Here is a 27500-nt window from a genome sequence, read left to right on the forward strand (position 1 = left end):
CACGATGTTTCAAATGTGGGTCGCTCAGGAGAGAGAGAGAGAGAAAGAGAGGTCGCCACAGGTCAGCAGTGGGCGCACACACACACACACACACACACACACACCCCGGGTCATATCGAATGATAAATCACCTTCATACATGCCAGGGAGGGATAGAAAACTACTTCACCGACGACATGAGTTCAGGAGAGGTCAAGTCTCGTCTGTAGTTATCCGAGCATCATGTGATCTGGGATCGAGAGAAAGTGCATCACGTTTGTATTGAGGATACGCCATTCTTTTAGGATAAATGGAGATCTTCTGTTATCTTTCTTTTAGGATAAATGGAGATCTTCTGTTATTTTTCTTGTAGGATAAATGGAGATCTGTTATTTTTCTTTTAGGATAAACGGAGATCTTCTGTTATTTTTCTTTTAGGATAAATGGAGATCTGTAATTTTTCTTTTAGGATAAATGGAGATCTTCTGTTATTTTTCTTGTAGGATAAATGGAGATCTGTTATTTTTCTTTTAGGATAAACGGAGATCTTCTGTTATTTTTCTTTTAGGATAAATGGAGATCTTCTGTTATCTTTCTTTTAGGATAAATGGAGATCTTCTGTTATTTTTCTTGTAGGATAAATGGAGATCTGTTATTTTTCTTTTAGGATAAACGGAGATCTTCTGTTATTTTTCTTTTAGGATTAATGGAGATCTGTTATTTTTCTTTTAGGATAAATGGAGATCTTCTGTTAATTTTCTTTTAGGATAAATGGAGATCTTCTGTTATTTTTCTTTTAGGATAAATGGAGATCTTCTGTTATTTTTCTTTTAGGATAAATGGAATCTGTTATTTTTCTTTTAGGATAAATGGAATCTGTTATTTTTCTTTTAGGATAAATGGAGATCTTCTGTTATCTTTCTTTTAGGATAAATGGAGATGTTATTTTTCTTTCAGGATAAATGGAGATCTTGTTATTTTTCTTTTAGGATAAATGGAGATCTTCTGTTATTTTTCTTGTAGGATAAATGGAGATCTTCTGTTATTTTTCTTTTAGGATAAATGGAGATCTTCTGTTAATTTTCTTTTAGGATAAATGGAGATCTTCTGTTATTTTTCTTTTAGGATAAATGAAGATCTGTTATTTTTCTTTTAGGATAAATGGAGATCTTCTGTTATTTTTCTTTTAGGATAAATGGAGATCTTATGTTATTTTACTTTTAGGATAAATGAAGATCTGTTATTTTTCTTTTAGGATAAATGGAGATCTGTAATTTTTCTTTTAGGATAAATGGAGATCTTCTGTTAATTTTCTTTTAGGATAAATGGAGATCTTCTGTTAATTTTCTTTTAGGATAAATGGAGATCTTATGTTATTTTACTTTTAGGATAAATGGAATCTGTTATTTTTCTTTTAGGATAAATGGAGATCTTCTGTTATCTTTCTTTTAAGATAAATGGAGATGTTATTTTTCTTTCAGGATAAATGGAGATCTTGTTATTTTTCTTTTAGGATAAATGGAGATCTGTTATTTTTCTTTCAGGATAAGTGTTTTATCTCTCATATTATATTATTATACAGTTATAACTATAACATATCTTATGTTAAATATGATACCCGGAGAAAGAGCAACCCACATTTTAGGTCAGATATGCCATTCTTTTAGGATAAATGGCGATCTTTTGTTATTTTCTTTTAGGATAAGTATTTTATCTATTATATTTGTTTTTTTTATACAAGTATACAGTATATACAACATATCTTATGTTAAACCAGATACCAGGAAAAAGTGCAACATATAATTTTAGGTAATGTTACGCCATTCTTTTAGAATAAATGGTGATCTGTTATTTTCTTTTAGCATAAGTATTTTATCTATTATATTTTTATATAGATATAAATACTACTCATCTAATGTTAAATATAATACCAGGAGGAAGCGCGACACACATTTTAGGTTAGTATATGTTATTCTTTTAGCATAACTGATGACTATCTTCTGTAAATTTCTTTTCGGATAAAGTATTTTATCTCATATGATATATATTTTTATATAGATGTACTGTAGATACAACATATCTTATGTTAAACGAGATATCTGGAAAAAGTGCAATGCGCATCATTTGACGTAAGGATACGCCATTCCTTTAGGATAAATGTTTAGTACCCACTGTTATTTTCTTTTTGGACAAAGGGTTTCCCCATAAATAAAGATAAGACATATCGTGCGTTTAATGGGATATTGGAAGAAAGCGCAACATGTATTTTAGGTTACTATATGCCATTCTTTTAGGATAAATTATCAATACCTTTTATCACTTTCTTTTAGAATAATTATTTTATCACATTTTTTTATATACTGTGTATCTTATTTTAAATCTGCATATAATATTATCTTAGTTTGTTATTAAAAATAATTGATATATATATATATATATATATATATTTATATAGATATATATATATATATATATATATTGTGTGTATATATATATATATATATATTGTGATATATATACATATATATATATATATATATATATTAGCTTGTTTTCATTTCGAAATTGTCTTATATCTGTTATTTTTCATTTATTTCTTTTGATATCTGTTGACTTGATATAAGAAATGGCCCTTTATACCTAATATAGATGGATTTTATAATAATAGTTAACAATAATCTATATATTAATACGATAGCATGTTTGTTATCTATTTTGTGTGTCACGCTTTAAAGAAAACGGAAATAATTTCATGGTATACTCTTACAAATTTACGCTTTAAAGAAAACGGAAATAATTTCCTGGTATACTCGTGCGTCACGCTTTAAAGAAAACGGAAATAATTTCATGGTATACTCTTACAAATCCACGCTTTAAAGAAAACGGAAATAATTTCATAGTATACTCTTACAAATTCACGCTTTAAAGAAAACGGAAATAATTTCATGGTATACTCTTACAAATTCATATTAGACTTTGATTACTAAACCAAAGCACATCTTACATAGTTTTCCCAATTTTGTTTTTAGTCAAACCCTGGTGAGAAGGGGGTGCACCGAGAAGTACGCAAGGAAGCTACAATCTCCCACAATTTTGCTGAAACTCCCTTGGTGTAGTTAGGAAAGAGCAATTGGGTAGAGTTGAATGTGTGTTTGTACATATCTATATATTATATTTAACTGTCATTTTTTATGGTTAGGGGAAATTATTAATGATAATAATAATGATAATAATTATAATGATAATAATATTAATAATAATAATAATTATAATAATAATGATAATGATAATAATAATGATAATGATAATAATAATAACGATAATGATGAGGATGATGATGATGATAATGATAATGATGATAATAATAATAATAATAATAATAATAATTTCTTTAGAAATTATAGAATATGATTTTCACTAGTTACTATTATCATTTTTCACCAAGGGATGTAATTGGTGCAAATGTCGTGTCACCTTTTAACGATCAAACTTGCACCGAATGTTTTCAAGTTAGACAGAGATTAATATTTCAACTTTGTTATTGATCTTACTTTATATTATTCATTCGTGTAGAGTTTACTTCCTTTCCTCACTGAGCTGCTTATAAGAACTGACGATAATCTACTTAGTGTGTTCCATCACTAAGAAGAAAAGGGGTAGAAGATATTTAGAAAAAAAAACCTGTACATATACACGTACAGGTACAATCTCCTTCTCATATATATTATATGTATATATATTATATATATATATATATATATATATATATTTATATATATATTAGCCAAACACTTGCTCCTTATTATAATAAGGAGCAAGTGTTTGGCTAATATATATATATATATATATATATTATATAATATATATATATATATAATATATATATATATATATATATATACATATAATACATATATAATATAATATATAATATATATATGTTATATATATACATATATATATATATATATATATATATGTATATATATAATGTATACATATATATACATATATATAATATATATACATATATATATATATATATATATATAGCCACGAAAGGGAAAACTAAAAACTGGACTGGAGTTGGTACTTTGGTACATTTATATCTTGTGGCACTGAGCGGCATTGCAAAACGTATGACTACTCGGTCTCTCCCCGTCCCTTGGGTAGGGGAAAAGTGTGGGAAGGGTTGAATATGTGTGTCATATATACACATACATGACTGTGTATTTATATACTTGTGAATAGATGTACACACGCATACAATTACGTTTATATACGCATTTATGTACTTATATATATTACATACCTAAGTGTATATGCATATATATATATATATATATATATACACCATCATCAGCTGTTGATAGTAGTCCACTACAGAACAAAGGCCTCAGACATGTCCATCTACTCTCGTCTGTTTATGATTTTTCCATACCAGGCTATATCCGCAAATTTTCTTAGCTCGTTAAGCCATCGTCTTCCCTTCCTTTCCCTGCTTCTTTTGCAATCTCTTTTTGTTATTCATTTTCTCCATCTATCATTTGTCATTTTCATTATATGATCTGTCTACGTCTATTTCTTTTTTTTTTTCACTTGTTAGAATATCCTCTACTTTAGTTTGCTCCCGTATCCATGTTGGTCTCTTTCTGTCTCTTAGTGTTATTCCCGTCAATATTCTTTCCATAGCTCTCTTGAGTTGTAACTAGCATATGTTCTAAGCCTTTAGTAAGGTTCTATAAGTTTTTGATGCATACGGTAATACTAGTAGGACCATCTCATTAAACACTCTCCTATTTATATTATTTTTTTTTTTTAATCTCATTCTGTTTACCAAATCCTCTTCACGCTATGCCTACCCTTCTTTTAATTTCGGTCTCATGTGCTGGGGAAACACTTACTGTCAGTTTTAATTATTTATATTCATTATCAATCTCCAAAGGATTGTCCTTAATCCTTATTTGATGTCTCTCATCATTTTCATTAAAGATTATCTTAGTTTTACTCATATTCATTTTCCGTCCTACATTTCTCTATTTAAATCTTCTATCATCTTTTGTAATTCCTCCCATGATTCACTAAACGCAAATATGTCATCTGCAAATTGTTGGCAATTTCTACATTGTTCCTTTCTAGATTCTTAAATAAAACACGTCTAAGCATTATGTGAGTAATTTTGGCGATATGGGGTTTCCCTGTTTAACTCCTTTCTCATTTGCAATTTTCTCTCTTTATCTTTATGCAGTTATAGGATTGCTTTACTTCCTGTATATATATATGTTCAATTTTTCTTACATGAGATTCCTCTATTCCATGTCTTTGAGGGGCTTTCATTACCACTGAAGTTTTGACAGAATTAAAAGCCTTCTCATTATCTGTATATTTCATACATTGTGGTTTGTCCTGTGTTTAGCCCCCTCAAAAAAGTCCTAATAAAAAGCAACTGAGGAACATCTCCAGCTAACCTTTAAAATAAAAAATCCAAATGAATATAGGTTACGTGAAACAAACATTGGAACAAAAATGCTAACAACTGTTGCCATCATCTAAAGTTGCACTTTAATAAAATTGTTCATTTCGTTGTTTGAAACAAAAACCTTCAGAATTGAACAATACATCAGCATCTGTGAAAGGCTGAAGTAAGGCCCAATTACACAGCCCATTACCTCAGGTGCTACGGGCTGTTATTAGAGTAATGGGGCACCCATTATGGGCGTCCAAATTTAGAAGGAAACCTACGCTACCACTGGGACATGGTGGGTGGGGGAGGTGACACGCTGGCGTCCTTTGGGAAAATCCCACTTGAATTTTCCATCTCTTCTTGTGTTTATATACAACATAATAATTAATATACACAATGTATAACCCTACCTGAGCGCATGCTATGTATATATATATATATATATATATATATACATATATATATATATATAGAGAGAGAGAGAGAGAGAGAGAGAGAGAGAGAGAGAGAGAAATTAAGGTTTATTTTAAATACTCCGAGTGCTTTTCTAGTTATTATTATCATTATTATCATTACCTCCGCCAACGGACTTGGGAGGAAATTATGTGTCTGTATTTATTTGTGAAGAACTTCCTGTCCACAATTTTACTCATAGAGTAGTGAAACTTTCAGGGATAAATTTTTATGCTGAGACCCGGAAGTGAATCGACTTTCAAATTCCTAGGTCAAAGGTCAAGGTCAAGATCATACAAAAGGTTGAGAAATAAGCTGCCGCGGCGGAGGTCTGCACTCTACTGAGTTCCCATCTAGTTTACTTTTATTTTCATTCCTAATTATTGTCACTTTCCTTTACACTCTCCATCCTGTTTTCTAGTATAGGCCTACTCTCTTCCTTAACATTATCGATAGGTTTTTCATAATTTCCATTTATCGGTAACTTAAGGACAGATATTTGTCAGAAAATCAGAAATCGAATATAAAATTATTAATCCAACGAGGTCAAAAGGTTTATGAATAAATTTTTTCCACATGACGTAAGAGTCTTACAAAACTTCGTTTATTATTCAAGGCCATTTTTAAGAGATTTTGACTTAATGTTTTGAAATCTGAAGACTTATCTAAATTTTGCTTATGAATGGCAGAGGAAAGGCACAGGACAATGTCCTAGAGACTGGACATACATACATATGATTTGCACCCAACCTCTTTCTCCACCCAAGCTAGGATCAGGGAGGGTCAGGCAGTGGCTGTTAATGATTCGCATGTAGACCTACAAGGAACTATCATGCTTGAGTGGGTTAAAAAGACTCCAGATTTAATTTCATAGTAACTTTACACAAATGTAGACGTAACAGTTCCTCCTTTACTTGAACCAGATGGCTCAGTCACTTACTGTCCGAAAAGAAAAGGCAACCCTGTTGCTGTCCGAAAAGATAAGGCAACCCTTTTGCTCTCCGAAAAAAAAGGCAACCCCTTTTGCTGTCCGAAAAGAAAAGGCAACCCTGTTGCTGTCCGAAAAGAAAAGGCAACCCCTTTGCTGTCCGAAAAGAAAAGGCAACCCCTTTGCTGTCCGAAAAGAAAAGGCAACCCTTTGGCTGTCCGAAAAGAAAAGGCAACCCTTTGGCTGTCCGAAAAGAAAAGGCAACCCTTTGGCTGTCCGAAAAGAAAAGGCAACCCTTTTGCTGTCCGAAAAGAAAAGGCAACCCTTTTGCTGTCCAAAAAGAAAAGGCAACCCTTTGGATGTCCGAAAAGAAAAGGCACCCCTTTCGCTGTCCGAAAAGAAAAGGCAACCCTTTCGCTGTCCGAAAAGAAAAGGCAACTCTTTCGCTGTCCCAAAAGAAAGTGCACCCCTTTCGCTGTCCGAAAAAAAAAAGGCAACCCTTTCGCTGTCCGAAAAGAAAAGGCAACCCTTTCGCTGTCCCAAAAGAAAAGGCACCCTTTCGCTGTCCGAAAAGAACAGGCAACCCTTACGCTGTCCGAAAAGAACAGGCAACCCTTACGCTGTCCGAAAAGAAAAGGCAACCCTTTCGCTGTCCGAAAAGAAAAGGCAACCCTTTCGCTGTCCGAAAAGAAAAGGCAACCCTTTCGCTGTCCGAAAAGAAAAGGCAACCCTTTCGCTGTCCGCAAAGAAAAGGCAACCCTTTCGCTGTCCAAAAAGAAAAGGCAACCCTTTCGCTGTCCGAAAAGAAAAGGCAACCCTTTCGCTGTCCGAAAAGAAAAGGCAACCCTTTCGCTGTCCGAAAAGAAAAGGCAACCCTTTCGCTGTCCGAAAAGAAAAGGCAACCCTTTCGCTGTCCGAAAAGAACAGGCAACCCTTTCGCTGTCCGAAAAGAAAAGGCAACCCTTTCGCTGTCCAAAAAGAAAAGGCAACCCTTTCGCTGTCCGAAAAGAAGAGGCACCCCTTTCGCTGTCTGAAAAGAACAGGCAACCCTTTCGCTGTCCGAAAAGAAAAGGCACCCCTTTCGCTGTCCGAAAAGAAAAGGCACCCCTTTCGCTGTCCAAAAAGAACAGGCAACCCTTTCGCTGTCCGAGAAGAACAGGCAACCCTTTCGCTGTCCGAAAAGAACAGGCAACCCTTTCGCTGTCCGAAAAGAACAGGCAACCCTTTCGCTGTCCGAAAAGGAAAGGCAACCCTTTCGCTGTCCAAAAAGAAAAGGCAACCCTTTCGCTGTCCAAAAAGGAAAGGCAACCCTTTCGCTGTTCAAAAAGAAAAGGCAACCCTTTCGCTGTCCAAAAAGAAAAGGCAACCCTTTCGCTGTCCTAAAAGAACAGGCAACCCTTTCGCTGTCCGAAAAGAAAAGGCAATTCTTTCGCTGTCCGAAAAGAAAAGGCAATTCTTTCGCTGTCCGAAAAGAAAAGGCAACCCTTTCGCTGTCCGAAAAGAAAAGGCAACCCTTTCGCTGTCCGAAAAGAAAAGGCAACCCTTTCGCTGTCCGAAAAGAAAAGGCAACCCTTTCACTGTCCAAAAAGAAAAGGCAACCCTTTCGCTGTCCGAAAAGAAAAGGCAACCCTTTCACTGTCCGAAAAGAACAGGCAACCCTTTCGCTGTCCGAAAAGAACAGGCAACCCTTTCGCTGTCCGAAAAGAACAGGCAACCCTTTCGCTGTCCGAAAAGAACAGGCAACCCTTTCGCTGTCCGAAAAGAACAGGCAACCCTTTCGCTGTCCGAAAAGAACAGGCAACCCTTTCTCTGTCCGAAAAGAACAGGCAACCCTTTCGCTGTCCGAAAAGAACAGGCAACCCTTTCGCTGTCCAAAAAGAAAAGGCAACCCTTTCGCTGTCCTAAAAGAAAAGGCAACCCTTTTGCTGTCCAAAAAGAAAAGGCAACCCTTTCGCTGTCCTAAAAGAAAAGGCAACCCTTTCGCTGTCCAAAAAGAAAAGGCAACCCTTTCGCTGTCCAAAAAGAAAAGGCAACCCTTTCGCTGTCCAAAAAGAAAAGGCAACCCTTTCGCTGTCCTAAGAGAAAAGGCAACCCTTTCGCTGTCCTAAAAGAAAAGGCAACCCTTTTGCTGTCCTAAAAGAAAAGGCAACCCTTTTGGTGTCCAAAAAGAAAAGGCAACCCTTTTGCTGTCCAAAAAGAAAAGGCAACCCTTTTGCTGTCCAAAAAGAAAAGGCAACCCTTTTGCTGTCCAAAAAGAAAAGGCAATCCTTTTGCTGTCCAAAAAGAAAAGGTAACCCTTTTGCTGTCCAAAAAGAAAAGGCAACCCTTTTGCTGTCCAAAAAGAAAAGGCAACCCTTTTTCTGTCCAAAAAGAAAAGGCAATCCTTTTGCTGTCCAAAAAGAAAAGGCAACCCTTTTGGCTGATGTGTTTGACAGCAAGCAGAGTAATGAGAAACTCGAACTTCCTCATTCCTAACTAGTTCAGCTTTTCGATCTCGTGAAATTAAAGCTCTGTTGATGGACCTTGATGCTTATGGAGGTGTACATCCAAATGGTATTTTTTCTATATACTTTTTTTTTATAAAGACTGCAGATTTCTTTGTTCCAAAGTTATCTGCTATTTTGCGCATGTCAGCAAGAAGAGAAGCTTTTAGCACTTGTTGGAAAATTGGTAATGCTACTCCACTATGTAAATGTGTTTGTGGTAGCTCAAGTCTAACTGATTACTGCCAAATTTCCATAACTCCCATATTATCTCAAAATTTTAAACGTCTTTTGACGAAACATCTAAATAGGTTTGCTGAAGGTAATCATCTACTCCCTAGTTTGCAATTTGGCTTTCGTAAAGGCCTTGGAGCATGTGATGCCCTTCTTACAACCTCTTATGTTGTACAGAAATCGTTTGGTTGTGGTCAGGAAGTTCGTATGATTGGCCTGGAAAACAAGCTTGTTGCATATGCAGATGATGCTACTCTCTCTTTGCATCAATTCCATCCCCTGAATGTAGATCTGGGGTTGGTGAATCCCTTAACAGAGATCTAGCCAAGATTAGTGCATGGTGCAAATTATGGGGCAAGTATGATTGCAAGCAGGTTAAGGACAGTGGCTCCCCAACATCCGGATATCAGGATTGATGTTTTTTTTTTTTTCTTTAAATCTGTAAGACACTTTTAAAATTTACGTGTATTTCTTGATAGCATATTTCCTTTTCAAAAACACATTTGGTCTTTTCCTAGTCAATTACACAAAAAATTGGCTAATTGAGAAATTCTTGTAAGATTTTCCGTGATCAATCTATTCTAAAGAAGTGTTTTAATTCTTTCATTCCACCTTGTTTCTAGTAAAGTATTGTTCTCCTATCTGGTCTTCAGCTTCTGATTCTCTCCGTAATTTGTTGGAAAGGAACTTACAAACTATTAAATTTCTTATTCCTGATCTACATATTAATCTTTGGCACTGTCGTTTAATTAGTTCATTATGCATGTTGCATAATATTTTTCATAACTTTGACCATCCTTTACATTCAGATCTCCCTGGACAATTCTATCCTGTTCGTAATACTAGGCAGGCAGTTAATTCTAATAGCCAGGCCTTCTCCATCATGAATCTCAATACTAAACAGTATTCTAGAAGTTTTATTCCAGCTGTGACCAAGTTGTGGAATGATCTTCCTAATTGGGTAGTTGAAACAGTAGAACTTCAAAAGATAAAACTTGCAGAAAATGTTTTTATGTTGAAAAGTCTGACATAAGTCCTATTATATTTTATATATGAAAGATCCATTTCCTAAAATATCCTATATTAATTATTCATTACTTCTCATGTAGTTTATCTATTTCCTGGTTTCCTTTCCTCACTGGGCTATTTTTCTATGTTGGAGCTTCGGAGCTTAGAACATCCTGCTTTTCCAACAAGGGCTGTAGCTTAGTTGGTAATAATAATAATAATAATAATAATAATAATAATAATAATAATAATGAGGACAATACTAATAATAATAATAATAATAATAATAATAATAATAATAATTATGATAATAACAATAATAATAATAATAAAAATAATAATGACAATAATAATAAAAATAATAATAATAATAATAATAATAATAATAATTATAATAATAATAATAATGATAATAATAATAATAATGAGGATAATAATAATAATAATAATAATAATAATAATTATGATAATAATAATAATGATACTAATAATAATAATAATAATAATAATAATTATGATAATAATAATAATAATAATAAAGATGATGATGAGGACAATAATAACAATAATAATAATAATAATAATAATAATTATAATAATAATAATAATAATAATAATAACAATTATGATAATAATAATAATAACAATAATAATAATAATAATAATAATAATAATAATAATAATAATAATAATAACCGACAAGACTATACCACCACCATCACATCTGCCAATATCGATATAGCTCAGAAGGTTAACAAAGGCTAAACCAATCCATTGACTATTCCACATTCCACCAAAAATTTCACACGGACGTAAGTGTATTCATACATAAAAACACACACAAATAATAACCGCGGAAGCAGGGAAGCGGTCAGAGTAGCAGAGGTAGAACTCCCGAAGGCAAATACCTTTAACACGAGCAATAAATATTGATGCTTTTGAGTCTTTTTGAATAATGCATCCATCTCTTATTGATAACTTCTTCCACTATAAATATTTCGGCGCGTTCTATTGGCTGGCTGCGCAACGCCATCTGTGGGCTGGTAACATTGCGCAACGATTTCACAGGATTTATTCATGAAATGGACGAGTGATGGCGTGTTGCGCTATTCGATAAGTTTCATTGTCTATTGATGTGTGTGTGTATGTATATATATATATATATATATATATATATATATATATATATATATATATAATGTATATGTATATAGGTATATGTGTATATGTATATTTATAGGTATATATATATATATATATATATATATATATACAGTATATTATATATATATATATATATATATATATATGTATATATATATAATTATATACTGTGTATATATGTATTTTTATATACTGTATATATATATATATATATATATATATATATATATATATATATATATACAGAGAGAGAGAGAGAGAGAGAGAGGAGAGAGAGGAGAGAGAGAGAGAGAGAGAGAGAGAGAGAGAGAGAGAGAGAATATTCAACAACACCACCCTCACACATAAATAAAACTCTAGATCCCTCCCCCCTCCCAAAAAAAAAAAACCAATATTTAACAACAGAACCGGAATATCTATCTATCTATCAATCCCCCCATTTTGGCCTAAACCCCCCCCCCTTCCCCCCCCCCCACCGCTCCCCACCCCCCCAACTGCACAGCAACTCAAATAAGGCTCGACTTCAACATTTTCTTTCTCAGAATCAGCACCAAAAAGATCTCTCTCTCTCCACTGAACTTCTGTCGCTCACAGTAGCTTTTTCTACACCATACAGAGAGAGAGAGAGAGAGAGAGAGAGAGAGAGAGAGAGAGAGCATAAAGACTTAATAGTTTTTTTGGTTGGTAATTTATAATTGATTTTATTTCATGCATGTGTGTATGTATGTAAAATTTCTCTCTCTCTCTCTCTCTCTCTCTCTCTCTCTCTCTCTCTCTCTTTTTTTTTTTAGTGATTTTATCATATGTCACCGTGTATTCTTCTGGAGTATTGTTTCTATTTATCGTACACACACATAATGCACAATGTATATATATACACATATACATATATATATATATATATATATATATAAAGATATACATATGTGTATATATGCATATATATTTATATATGCATATACATATGTAAAAATATATATGTATGTATGTATATATATATATATATATATGTGTGTGTGTGTGTATATGTATATACATTTATACATATAAACATATATATATATACATATACATACATCGTCTTTCCCCACATGATAAAGAAAGCGAAGAAATGCAATCCCTCAACCGAAGAAAACCAGCCTACATTTTTCCCCACCAAAACCATCCCATCAAAACACGAAAATCCAGGAAGTAAAAGTCCACAGTAAAGACCCAAAAACATTTCTATTTCATAATCAAATGGGAAAAAAAAGCATTAATACCTTAATGACGTCATACCTTTAACTTTAAAAAGACCCTAAAACTTTATCCCTTAAAAGCTAGTTCGAAAAGACAAGAGTCTTTAACAGTCTTGCGTCGGGAAGATCAAAGTCTGTGAGGTAATGCCTCCCAATGCTACACTTCCTCGTTTTGTGTTTAGAGGGGGGGGGGGGAGGGGGAGGGGGAGGGAGGGAAGGGGGGAGGGGGGGGGGGACGGGTAGGGAAGAGAGGGAAGGTCTCGTGGAGTGTGTATGTATGCATATATATATATATATATATACATATATATGTGTGTATGTATATGTATACATCTATATTTATATATATATATATATATATATATTATATATATACATATATATGTGTGTATGTATATGTATACATCTATATATATATATATATATATATATGTTGATGAAAATCAACACAATATCGTGCTCAAGTAGAAATAAATTTCTTGTCAGCGACCTTGCCTTTCATATGAAGGGTCTACGGTTCGAACCCACAATGAGATATAAATTAAATATATATATATATATATATATATATATAGCTCTAAATTTCCCCCATTCTCTACCTTTATCCCATATACTACCATCTTTATATTTCATTCCAAATTTCTGTTAATCCTTTCCTATTCTATACATCTCATTTATCTGCCTCTCTCAAAATCCTATTCTGTCCACCAGTTTCCCTTTCAGATCGGATACCAATTCATCACATATAAACTATTTCCTTTCTCGTCTTCCTATCCATTCGGTCTTTGTATATCCTATTCATGGGATTTAACCCTTAATCCTAAATATCCTTTTCGAGTTATGGATATTTCTCTTATCAATGTTTCATGAAATTTTGGATATTTCCATAGATTTTCTAAATTCGTGTATTCGTTTATATCTGAACAATTCGTTCGTTATCTGTTAAAATTAAAAGATTTTTATTTAGAAAAAAATTATCAATACGAAAATCTATATCATATTATTTATAAACTTCACTGTGACCAAATTGTAGAAGGATCTTCCTAATCGGGTAGTTGAATCAGTAGAACTTCAAAAGTTCAAAGTTGCAGCAAATGTTTTTATGTTGAACAGGCTTACATAAGCCCTTTTATAGTTTATAAATCAAATAGCTATTTTAATGATGTTAATGTTTTTAAAATTTGTTAATTCAATTTTCATTTCTTCTTATATCGTTTATATATTTCCTTTCCTCACTGGGCTATCTTTTTCCAGTTGGAGCCCTTGGGCTTATAGCATCTTGCTTTTCCAACTAGGGTTGTCGTTTAGCTAATAATAATAATAATAATAATAATAATAATAATAATAATAATAATAATCCTTTAGTCTTGATATGTATATGATATGGTAATGTCCGTTCATTTAGTTCTTTGTACGTGTTGCAAAAAGTATTTTTATTTTACAAATCTAACAAACCTTTGCAATCAGCTCTTCCCAGCGACAGCGGTAGATCATGGCATAGAGGCTATGGCACCACCAGAGACTAGAGAACAATGGTTTGATTATGGCGTGTCCTAGAAGGTTGAAAGAAAAACCTAATTTATTCAATAGTAAATATAAACATATAGAAATATCTAACCCGGACTATTTTTTTTAATGCAAGGACCTAAATATTTCGATAAACTAATGTTTCAAGTTTTCAAATTGTAAGAAATAACCGACTCGAAAATATTTCCTCCCGGGCAGAAGTAACCATGAGAGAGAGAGAGAGAGAGAGAGAGAGAGAGAGAGAGAGAGAGAGAGAGAGAGAGGAGAGAGAGAGAGAGAGAGAGAATTTGAAATATAAAACTTCCTTTATACCGCTTTTACTAGCTCCTGTTTGTGCTTGTATGAGAGAGAGAGAGAGAGAGAGAGAGAGATTTGGAATATAAAACTCCCTTTATACCGCTTTTACTAGCTCCTGTTTGTGCTTGTATGAGAGAGAGAGAGAGAGAGAGAGAGAGAGAGAGAGAGAGAGAGAGAGAGAGAGACCGTTACTCCAAATGACTGCAATTAAAGCAGTTTCCATTATTCGTCAGAAATGAGACGTCAACTTCAAGCACATTAATCAAACGAGCAACTGAAGGAAAGGCCTTCTGAGAGCTAAGGGCCATTTATGCATTCTATCAAAGGCCTTTTTACATCTTCATTGGCTTTCCATTAATGAAATCAAACTCAAATTTGGAATTTTCTACTTTTCCCAGTATTCCTTAAGCCTTTTAATTTGCCTCCCAATTTGAAATTGTTTAAAATTCATCCAAACTTTGAGTTCAAGATAAGATTTGCCAGTGGGAAATAAAGAAAATATTTTCAAGTGAAGTAAAATAGTTTTTTTTTATGACTACATCTGTGAAAATGTGAAAATAATAAAATTATTCCTACTTATAAAATTTTCTTTTAAAGTTAGATTTTTGAAACACAAAATGCGCTGAATTAAATTTTTAGCAAAAAAATTGGAATACCGACAACATTTGTCAGTGAGAAACGAAAAAAAAAGAAAAGAATCTATTGAAGAAAAACACAAGAGAGTCTATGAATGCATTTTTTTTTTCAACCAGGGAAATGATGAAATATGAAATCAAATCTCAAAAGCTTAAAGTCCAACAATGTCCACAAACATTGGGGAACAGAAGTGGAGTATTGTGTTCAAAACCAGCTGACTTCATTGTGATAAAGTTGGAGGTAATTTTGGAGAGACATTTCAACAAATTACTTTAGTTTATGAATATATTGGACTTGTGAAGAAACTTTAACCACACGGCGAAATTTGAGGATCATAGTCGGACTCGGGTTGTGTGAGTAGAGGTTGGGTGTGAGTACGGGTAGGATGTGAGTAGGAGTGAATGTGAGTAGGTGTGGCTGTGAGTAGGGGAGAGATGCGAGTAGGTGTGGATGTGAGTAGGTGTGGATGTGAGTAGGGGAGAGATGTGAGTAGGTGTGGATGTGAGTAGGGGAGAGATGTGAGTAGGGGAGAGATGTGAGTAGGTGCGGATGTGAGTAGGGGAGAGATGTGAGTAGGTGTGGATGTGAGTAGGGGAGAGATGTGAGTAGGTGTGGATGTGAGTAGGGGAGAGATGTGAGTAGGTGCGGATGTGAGTAGGGGAGAGATGTGAGTAGGTGTGGATGTGAGTAGGGGAGAGATGTGAGTAGGTGTGGATGTGAGTAGGGGAGAGATGTGAGTAGGTGTGGATGTGAGTAGGGGAGAGATGTGAGTAGGTGTGGATGTGAGTAGGGGAGAGATGTGAGTAGGTGTGGATGTGAGTAGGGGAGAGATGTGAGTAGGTGCGGATGTGAGTAGGGGAGAGATGTGAGTAGGTGTGGATGTGAGTAGGGGAGAGATGTGAGTAGGTGTGGATGTGAGTAGGGGAGAGATGTGAGTAGGGGAGAGATGTGAGTAGGTGCGGATGTGAGTAGGGGAGAGATGTGAGTAGGTGTGGATGTGAGCAGGGGAGAGATGTGAGTAGGTGTGGATGTGAGTAGGGGAGAGATGTGAGTAGGGGAGAGATGTGAGTAGGTGTGGATGTGAATAGGGGAGGGATGTGAGTAGGGGAGAGATGTGAGTAGGTGTGAATGTGAGTAGGTGTGGATGAGAGTAGGTGTGGATGCGAGTAGGTGTGAATGTGAGTAGGTGTGGATGTGAGTAGGTGTAGATGTGAGTAGGGGAGAGATGTGAGTAGGTGTGGATGTGAGTAGGGGAGAGATGTGAGTAGGTGTGGATGTGAGTAGGGGAGAGATGTGAGTAGGTGCGGATGTGAGTAGGGGAGAGATGTGAGTAGGTGTGGATGTGAGTAGGGGAGAGATGTGAGTAGGTGTGGATGTGAGTAGGTGTGGATGTGAGTAGGGGAGAGATGTGAGTAGGTGTGGATGTGAGTAGGGGAGAGATGTGAGTAGGTGTGGATGTGAGTAGGGGAGAGATGTGAGTAGGTGTGGATGTGAGTAGGGGAGAGATGTGAGTAGGTGCGGATGTGAGTAGGGGAGAGATGTGAGTAGGTGCGGATGTGAGTAGGGGAGAGATGTGAGTAGGTGTGGATGTGAGTAGGTGTGGATGTGAGTAGGGGAGAGATGTGAGTAGGTGCGGATGTGAGTAGGGGAGAGATGTGAGTAGGGGGAGATGTGAGTAGGGGAGAGATGTGAGTAGGTGTGGATGTGAGTAGGGGAGAGATGTGAGTAGGTGTGGATGTGAGTAGGGGAGAGATGTGAGTAGGTGCGGATGTGAGTAGGGGAGAGATGTGAGTAGGTGTGGATGTGAGTAGGGGAGAGATGTGAGTAGGTGTGGATGTGAGTAGGGGAGAGATGTGAGTAGGGGAGAGATGTGAGTAGGTGCGGATGTGAGTAGGGGAGAGATGTGAGTAGGTGTGGATGTGAGTAGGGGAGAGATGTGAGTAGGTGTGGATGTGAGTAGGGGAGAGGTGTGAGTAGGGGAGAGATGTGAGTAGGTGTGGATGTGAATAGGGGAGGGATGTGAGTAGGGGAGAGATGTGAGTAGGTGTGAATGTGAGTAGGTGTGGATGAGAGTAGGTGTGGATGCGAGTAGGTGTGAATGTGAGTAGGTGTGGATGTGAGTAGGTGCGGATGTGAGTAGGGGAGATATGTGAGTAGGTGTGGATGTGAGTAGGGGAGAGATGTGAGTAGGTGTGGATGTGAGTAGGGGAGAGATGTGAGTAGGTGCGGATGTGAGTAGGGGAGAGATGTGAGTAGGTGTGGATGTGAGTAGGGGAGAGATGTGAGTAGGTGTGGATGTGAGTAGGGGAGAGATGTGAGTAGGGGAGAGATGTGAGTAGGTGTGGATGTGAGTAGGGGAGAGATGTGAGTAGGTGTGGATGTGAGTAGGGGAGAGATGTGAGTAGGTGTGGATGTGAGTAGGTGTGGATGTGAGTAGGGGAGAGATGTGAGTAGGTGTGGATGTGAGTAGGGGAGAGATGTGAGTAGGTGTGGATGTGAGTAGGGGAGAGATGTGAGTAGGTGCGGATGTGAGTAGGGGAGAGATGTGAGTAGGTGTGGATGTGAGTAGGGGAGAGATGTGAGTAGGGGAGAGATGTGAGTAGGTGCGGATGTGAGTAGGGGAGAGATGTGAGTAGGGGAGAGATGTGAGTAGGTGTGGATGTGAGTAGGGGAGAGATGTGAGTAGGGGAGAGATGTGAGTAGGTGTGGATGTGAGTAGGGGAGAGATGTGAGTAGGGGAGAGATGTGAGTAGGTGTGGATGTGAGTAGGGGAGAGATGTGAGTAGGTGTGGATGTGAGTAGGGGAGAGATGTGAGTAGGTGTGGATGTGAGTAGGGGAGAGATGTGAGTAGGTGTGGATGTGAATAGGGGAGGGATGTGAGTAGGGGAGAGATGTGAGTAGGTGTGAATGTGAGTAGGTGTGGATGAGAGTAGGTGTGGATGCGAGTAGGTGTGAATGTGAGTAGGTGTGGATGTGAGTAGGTGTGGATGTGAGTAGGGGAGGGATGTGAGTAGGTGTGGATGTGAGTAGGTGTGAATGTGAGTAGGTGTGGATGAGAGTAGGTGTGGATGCGAGTAGGTGTGAATGTGAGTAGGTGTGGATGTGAGTAGGGGAGGGATGTGAGTAGGGGAGGGATGTGAGTAGGTGTGGATGTGAGTAGGGGAGAGATGTGAGTAGGGGAGAGATGTGAGTAGGTGTGGATGTGAGTAGGGGAGAGATGTGAGTAGGTGTGGATGTGAGTAGGGGAGAGATGTGAGTAGGGGAGAGATGTGAGTAGGTGTGGATGTGAGTAGGGGAGAGATGTGAGTAGGTGTGGATGTGAGTAGGGGAGAGATGTGAGTAGGGGAGAGATGTGAGTAGGTGTGGATGTGAATAGGGGAGGGATGTGAGTAGGGGAGAGATGTGAGTAGGTGTGAATGTGAGTAGGTGTGGATGAGAGTAGGTGTGGATGCGAGTAGGTGTGAATGTGAGTAGGTGTGGATGTGAGTAGGTGTGGATGTGAGTAGGGGAGGGATGTGAGTAGGTGTGGATGTGAGTAGGTGTGAATGTGAGTAGGTGTGGATGAGAGTAGGTGTGGATGCGAGTAGGTGTGAATGTGAGTAGGTGTGGATGTGAGTAGGGGAGGGATGTGAGTAGGGGAGGGATGTGAGTAGGTGTGGATGTGAGTAGGTGTGAATGTGAGTAGGTGTGGATGTGAGTAGGTGTGGATGAGAGTAGGTGTGGATGAGAGTAGGTGTGGATGCGAGTAGGTGTGAATGTGAGTAGGTGTGGATGTGAGTAGGTGTGGATGTGAGTAGGGGAGGGATGCGAGTAGGTGTGGATGTGAGTAGGTGTGGATGTGAGTAGGTGTGGATGTGAGTAGGGGAGGGATGTGAGTAGGGGAGGGATGCGAGTAGGTGTGGATGTGAGTAGGTGTGGATGTGAGTAGGGGAGGGATGTGAGTAGGGGAGGGATGCGAGTAGGTGTGAATGTGAGTAGGTGTGGATGTGAGTAGGTGTGGATGTGAGTAGGGGAGGGATGTGAGTAGGGGAGGGATGCGAGTAGGTGTGGATGTGAGTAGGTGTGGATGCGAGTAGGTGTGAATGTGAGTAGGTGTGGATGTGAGTAGGTGTGGATGAGAGTAGGTGTGGATGCGAGTAGGTGTGAATGTGAGTAGGTGTGGATGTGAGTAGGTGTGGATGTGAGTAGGGGAGGGATGCGAGTAGGTGTGGATGTGAGTAGGTGTGGATGTGAGTAGGGGAGGGATGCGAGTAGGTGTGGATGTGAGTAGGTGTGGATGTGAGTAGGGGAGGGATGTGAGTAGGGGAGGGATGCGAGTAGGTGTGGATGTGAGTAGGTGTGGATGCGAGTAGGTGTGGATGTGAGTAGGTGTGAATGTGAGTAGGGGAGGGATGTGAGTAGGGGAGGGATGCGAGTAGGTGTGGATGTGAGTAGGTGTGGATGTGAGTAGGGGAGGGATGCGAGTAGGTGTGGATGTGAGTAGGTGTGAATGTGAGTAGGTGTGGATGTGAGTAGGTGTGGATGTGAGTAGGGGAGGGATGTGAGTAGGGGAGGGATGCGAGTAGGTGTGGATGTGAGTAGGTGTGGATGTGAGTAGGGGAGGGATGCGAGTAGGTGTGGATGTGAGTAGGTGTGGATGTGAGTAGGGGAGGGATGTGAGTAGGGGAGGGATGCGAGTAGGTGTGGATGTGAGTAGGTGTGGATGCGAGTAGGTGTGGATGTGAGTAGGTGTGGATGTGAGTAGGGGAGGGATGTGAGTAGGGGAGGGATGCGAGTAGGTGTGGATGTGAGTAGGTGTGGATGTGAGTAGGGGAGGGATGCGAGTAGGTGTGGATGTGAGTAGGTGTGAATGTGAGTAGGTGTGGATGTGAGTAGGTGTGGATGTGAGTAGGGGAGGGATGTGAGTAGGGGAGGGATGCGAGTAGGTGTGGATGTGAGTAGGTGTGGATGCGAGTAGGTGTGAATGTGAGTAGGTGTGGATGTGAGTAGGTGTGGATGAGAGTAGGTGTGGATGCGAGTAGGTGTGAATGTGAGTAGGTGTGGATGTGAGTAGGTGTGGATGTGAGTAGGGGAGGGATGCGAGTAGGTGTGGATGTGAGTAGGTGTGGATGTGAGTAGGGGAGGGATGCGAGTAGGTGTGGATGTGAGTAGGTGTGGATGTGAGTAGGGGAGGGATGTGAGTAGGGGAGGGATGCGAGTAGGTGTGGATGTGAGTAGGTGTGGATGTGAGTAGGGGAGGGATGTGAGTAGGGGAGGGATGCGAGTAGGTGTGAATGCGAGTAGGTGTGGATGTGAGTAGGTGTGGATGTGAGTAGGGGAGGGATGTGAGTAGGGGAGGGATGCGAGTAGGTGTGGATGTGAGTAGGGGAGGGATGTGAGTAGGGGAGGGATGCGAGTAGGTGTGAATGTGAGTAGGTGTGGATGTGAGTAGGTGTGGATGTGAGTAGGGGAGGGATGTGAGTAGGGGAGGGATGCGAGTAGGTGTGGATGTGAGTAGGTGTGAATGTGAGTAGGGAAGGGATGTGAGTAGGGGAGGGATGTGAGTAGGGGAGGGATGCGAGTAGGTGTGAATGCGAGTAGGTGTGGATGTGAGTAGGTGTGGATGTGAGTAGGGGAGGGATGTGAGTAGGGGAGGGATGCGAGTAGGTGTGGATGTGAGTAGGGGAGGGATGTGAGTAGGGGAGGGATGCGAGTAGGTGTGAATGTGAGTAGGTGTGGATGTGAGTAGGTGTGGATGTGAGTAGGGGAGGGATGTGAGTAGGGGAGGGATGCGAGTAGGTGTGGATGTGAGTAGGTGTGGATGTGAGTAGGGGAGGGATGTGAGTAGGGGAGGGATGCGAGTAGGTGTGAATGTGAGTAGGTGTGGATGTGAGTAGGTGTGGATGTGAGTAGGGGAGGGATGTGAGTAGGGGAGGGATGCGAGTAGGTGTGGATGTGAGTAGGTGTGAATGTGAGTAGGGAAGGGATGTGATTAGGGGAGGGATGCGAGTAGGTGTGAATGTGAGTAGGTGTGGATGTGAGTAGGTGTGGATGTGAGTAGGGGAGGGATGTGAGTAGGGGAGGGATGCGAGTAGGTGTGGATGTGAGTAGGTGTGAATGTGAGTAGGGAAGGGATGTGAGTAGGGGAGGGATGCGAGTAGGTGTGAATGTGAGTAGGTGTGGATGTGAGTAGGTGTGGATGTGAGTAGGGGAGGGATGTGAGTAGGGGAGGGATGTGAGTAGGTGTGGATGTGAGTAGGGGAGGGATGTGAGTAGGGGAGGGATGCGAGTAGGTGTGGATGTGAGTAGGGGAGGGATGTGAGTAGGGGAGGGATGCGAGTAGGTGTGGATGTGAGTAGGGGAGGGATGTGAGTAGGGGAGGGATGCGAGTAGGTGTGGATGTGAGTAGGTGTGGATGTGAGTAGGGGAGGGATGTGAGTAGGGGAGGGATGCGAGTAGGTGTGAATGTGAGTAGGTGTGGATGTGAGTAGGTGTGGATGTGAGTAGGGGAGGGATGTGAGTAGGGGAGGGATGTGAGTAGGTGTGGATGTGAGTAGGGGAGGGATGTGAGTAGGGGAGGGATGCGAGTAGGTGTGGATGTGAGTAGGTGTGGATGTGAGTAGGGGAGGGATGTGAGTAGGGGAGGGATGCAAGTAGGTGTGGATGTGAGTAGGGGAGAGATGTGAGTAGGTGTGGATGTGAGTAGGGGAGAGATGTGAGTAGGTGCGGATGTGAGTAGGGGAGAGATGTGAGTAGGTGTGGATGTGAGTAGGGGAGGGATGTGAGTAGGGGAGGGATGTGAGTAGGTGTGGATGTGAGTAGGGGAGGGATGTGAGTAGGGGAGGGATGCGAGTAGGTGTGAATGTGAGTAGGTGTGGATGTGAGTAGGTGTGGATGTGAGTAGGGGAGGGATGTGAGTAGGGGAGGGATGTGAGTAGGTGTGGATGTGAGTAGGGGAGGGATGTGAGTAGGGGAGGGATGTGAGTAGGTGTGGATGTGAGTAGGGGAGGGATGTGAGTAGGGGAGGGATGCGAGTAGGTGTGGATGTGAGTAGGGGAGGGATGTGAGTAGGGGAGGGATGCGAGTAGGTGTGGATGTGAGTAGGGGAGGGATGTGAGTAGGGGAGGGATGCGAGTAGGTGTGGATGTGAGTAGGTGTGGATGTGAGTAGGGGAGGGATGTGAGTAGGGGAGGGATGCGAGTAGGTGTGAATGTGAGTAGGTGTGGATGTGAGTAGGTGTGGATGTGAGTAGGGGAGGGATGTGAGTAGGGGAGGGATGTGAGTAGGTGTGGATGTGAGTAGGGGAGGGATGTGAGTAGGGAAGGGATGCGAGTAGGTGTGGATGTGAGTAGGTGTGGATGTGAGTAGGGGAGGGATGTGAGTAGGGGAGGGATGCGAGTAGGTGTGGATGTGAGTAGGGGAGAGATGTGAGTAGGTGTGGATGTGAGTAGGGGAGAGATGTGAGTAGGTGCGGATGTGAGTAGGGGAGAGATGTGAGTAGGTGTGGATGTGAGTAGGGGAGGGATGTGAGTAGGGGAGGGATGTGAGTAGGTGTGGATGTGAGTAGGGGAGGGATGTGAGTAGGGGAGGGATGCGAGTAGGTGTGAATGTGAGTAGGTGTGGATGTGAGTAGGTGTGGATGTGAGTAGGGGAGGGATGTGAGTAGGGGAGGGATGTGAGTAGGTGTGGATGTGAGTAGGGGAGGGATGTGAGTAGGGGAGGGATGCGAGTAGGTGTGGATGTGAGTAGGGGAGGGATGTGAGTAGGGGAGGGATGCGAGTAGGTGTGGATGTGAGTAGGGGAGGGATGTGAGTAGGGGAGGGATGCGAGTAGGTGTGGATGTGAGTAGGTGTGAATGTGAGTAGGGAAGGGATGTGAGTAGGGGAGGGATGCGAGTAGGTGTGAATGTGAGTAGGTGTGGATGTGAGTAGGTGTGGATGTGAGTAGGGGAGGGATGTGAGTAGGGGAGGGATGTGAGTAGGTGTGGATGTGAGTAGGGGAGGGATGTGAGTAGGGGAGGGATGCGAGTAGGTGTGGATGTGAGTAGGGGAGGGATGTGAGTAGGGGAGGGATGCGAGTAGGTGTGGATGTGAGTAGGTGTGGATGTGAGTAGGGGAGGGATGTGAGTAGGGGAGGGATGCGAGTAGGTGTGAATGTGAGTAGGTGTGGATGTGAGTAGGTGTGGATGTGAGTAGGGGAGGGATGTGAGTAGGGGAGGGATGCGAGTAGGTGTGGATGTGAGTAGGTGTGAATGTGAGTAGGGAAGGGATGTGAGTAGGGGAGGGATGCGAGTAGGTGTGAATGTGAGTAGGTGTGGATGTGAGTAGGTGTGGATGTGAGTAGGGGAGGGATGTGAGTAGGGGAGGGATGCGAGTAGGTGTGGATGTGAGTAGGTGTGAATGTGAGTAGGGAAGGGATGTGAGTAGGGGAGGGATGCGAGTAGGTGTGAATGTGAGTAGGTGTGGATGTGAGTAGGTGTGGATGTGAGTAGGGGAGGGATGTGAGTAGGGGAGGGATGCGAGTAGGTGTGGATGTGAGTAGGTGTGAATGTGAGTAGGGAAGGGATGTGAGTAGGGGAGGGATGCGAGTAGGTGTGAATGTGAGTAGGTGTGGATGTGAGTAGGTGTGGATGTGAGTAGGGGAGGGATGTGAGTAGGGGAGGGATGCGAGTAGGTGTGGATGTGAGTAGGTGTGAATGTGAGTAGGGAAGGGATGTGAGTAGGGGAGGGATGCGAGTAGGTGTGGATGTGAGTAGGTGTGAATGTGAGTAGGGAAGGGATGTGAGTAGGGGAGGGATGCGAGTAGGTGTGAATGTGAGTAGGTGTGGATGTGAGTAGGTGTGGATGTGAGTAGGGGAGGGATGTGAGTAGGGGAGGGATGCGAGTAGGTGTGGATGTGAGTAGGTGTGAATGTGAGTAGGGAAGGGATGTGAGTAGGGGAGGGATGCGAGTAGGTGTGAATGTGAGTAGGTGTGGATGTGAGTAGGTGTGGATGTGAGTAGGGGAGGGATGTGAGTAGGGGAGGGATGCGAGTAGGTGTGGATGTGAGTAGGTGTGAATGTGAGTAGGGAAGGGATGTGAGTAGGGGAGGGATGCGAGTAGGTGTGAATGTGAGTAGGTGTGGATGTGAGTAGGTGTGGATGTGAGTAGGGGAGGGATGTGAGTAGGGGAGGGATGCGAGTAGGTGTGGATGTGAGTAGGTGTGAATGTGAGTAGGGAAGGGATGTGAGTAGGGGAGGGATGCGAGTAGGTGTGAATGTGAGTAGGTGTGGATGTGAGTAGGTGTGGATGTGAGTAGGGGAGGGATGTGAGTAGGGGAGGGATGCGAGTAGGTGTGAATGTGAGTAGGTGTGGATGTGAGTAGGTGTGGATGTGAGTAGGGGAGGGATGTGAGTAGGGGAGGGATGCGAGTAGGTGTGGATGTGAGTAGGTGTGAATGTGAGTAGGGAAGGGATGTGAGTAGGGGAGGGATGCGAGTAGGTGTGAATGTGAGTAGGTGTGGATGTGAGTAGGTGTGGATGTGAGTAGGGGAGGGATGTGAGTAGGGGAGGGATGCGAGTAGGTGTGGATGTGAGTAGGTGTGAATGTGAGTAGGGAAGGGATGTGAGTAGGGGAGGGATGCGAGTAGGTGTGGATGTGAGTAGGTGTGGATGTGAGTAGGGGAGGGATGTGAGTAGGGGAGGGATGCGAGTAGGTGTGAATGTGAGTAGGTGTGGATGTGAGTAGGTGTGGATGTGAGTAGGGGAGGGATGTGAGTAGGGGAGGGATGCGAGTAGGTGTGGATGTGAGTAGGTGTGAATGTGAGTAGGGAAGGGATGTGAGTAGGGGAGGGATGCGAGTAGGTGTGGATGTGAGTAGGTGTGAATGTGAGTAGGGAAGGGATGTGATTAGGGGAGGGATGCGAGTAGGTGTGAATGTGAGTAGGTGTGGATGTGAGTAGGTGTGGATGTGAGTAGGGGAGGGATGTGAGTAGGGGAGGGATGCGAGTAGGTGTGGATGTGAGTAGGGAAGGGATGTGAGTAGGGGAGGGATGCGAGTAGGTGTGAATGTGAGTAGGTGTGGATGTGAGTAGGTGTGAATGTGAGTAGGGAAGGGATGTGAGTAGGGGAGGGATGCGAGTAGGTGTGAATGTGAGTAGGTGTGAATGTGAGTAGGTGTGAATGTGAGTAGGGGAGGGATGTGAGTAGGGGAGGGATGCGAGTAGGTGTGAATGTGAGTAGGTGTGGATGTGAGTAGGTGTGAATGTGAGTAGGGAAGGGATGTGAGTAGGGGAGGGATGCGAGTAGGTGTGAATGTGAGTAGGTGTGGATGTGAGTAGGTGTGAATGTGAGTAGGTGTGGATGTGAGTAGGTGTGAATGTGAGTAGGGAAGGGATGTGAGTAGGGGAGGGATGCGAGTAGGTGTGGATGTGAGTAGGTGTGAATGTGAGTAGGGAAGGGATGTGAGTAGGGGAGGGATGCGAGTAGGTGTGGATGTGAGTAGGTGTGAATGTGAGTAGGGAAGGGATGTGAGTAGGGGAGGGATGCGAGTAGGTGTGAATGTGAGTAGGTGTGGATGTGAGTAGGTGTGAATGTGAGTAGGTGTGGATGTGAGTAGGTGTGAATGTGAGTAGGTGTGAATGTGAGTAGGTGTGGATGTGAGTAGGTGTGAATGTGAGTAGGGGAGGGATGTGAGTAGGGGAGGGATGTGAGTAGATGTGGCTGTGAGTAGGTGTGGATGAATTTTTAACTTATATTTAACCAGAATTGTAATATTTTGACTCATCATTTTGTGAAAATATTTAAAAACTTATTTCTTATTTCCCTTATTTTAGTTTCTGCTCTTGGTCAGTGCTTGAATGGGTGACCCATAATGCATATAAGACTTTTTACTTAGACAGGGGAGGCTGACGGGAGTGGCAAGGGGTTGCAATAAGGTCTCAAAAGATAAAGAAGTGATAATGAGGCCCTTTTTTTTTTAATTTTGATGTTCAAAATTTGAGGTGAAAACATTTTGTCCTATTAATAATAATAATCAATAATCAATCTTCAGTAATCAATATATTTAATTTAAATAGAGAGAAATAAAGAATAATGAGGCCCGAGACTAGCCCAGACCCGAAGGACGTTATGAAAAGAAGTAGAAAATAATAAATAATTAAAATGAGAATTTAAAAAAGAAATTGTTGTGCAAAAAAACAAAAAGCCTCTATATAAAACTTTTATAGATACAATTTATACGAATATATGATTATTAAAAGTTTAATAGAGGAAAAATCTTTCGAATAAATAATTTTGAAATATTTCCCTCCGCCAACGAAGTTGGAAGGAGGTTATGTTTTACCCCTTGTTTGTGTATGTGTTTGTTTGTGAACAGCTTCATGGCCACAGTTTTAATTGTAGAGTAATGAAACTTGTAGGGATTAACTGTTATGTAAAAATCTGTCAAGGATTGAATTTTGGAAGGTCAAGGTCAAAGGTCAAGGTCACGGTCAAGCAAAATGTCCAGTTCTCGTAATCAGCCATAAGTTTGGACATCGCTATCACAGAGACTTCAAACTTGGTTAATATTTAAGCGTATGAAAATCCACGCCAATTATTACATGTTGAGGTCAAAGGGTAAGGTCAAGGTCGAGCAAAAGGTCGTAAAATAAGCTGCCGCGGCGGAGGTCTGCTCTCTAGTCGGAGTATGATAATCTTAAATTCATTTCCATTTAGATGGTTTTAAACACTTAAGTTGACTGACTTAGTAATATTTTAATCATGTCTGAGGAATAACACTACAGGGAAATTTTTTTGTAAATAATTGATAACTAGAAAAAGCACTCAGTGCAGACCTCCGCCACGGCTGTTTATTTCTCGACCTTGACCTTGACCTTTGATTAGGACTTTTAAAATTGAATCACTTCCACGTCTCAACATAATTTATCCCTGAAAGTTTCACTACTCTATGAGTAACATCGTGGTCAGGAAGTTGTATACAAACAGACAAACAGGGGCAAAAACATAACCTCCTCCCAACTTCCTTTAGCAGAGGTAATAACCGATAAAATTCGCTTTGAGTGTAAATATAAATCTGATCAAGACTGGTCAGTGAAATGCATAATACCTGCGCAGTGTATTTCGTAATGC

This window comes from Palaemon carinicauda, chromosome 23, assembly GCF_036898095.1.
Source record: "Palaemon carinicauda isolate YSFRI2023 chromosome 23, ASM3689809v2, whole genome shotgun sequence".
NCBI classification, from domain to species: Eukaryota; Metazoa; Arthropoda; class Malacostraca; order Decapoda; family Palaemonidae; genus Palaemon; species Palaemon carinicauda.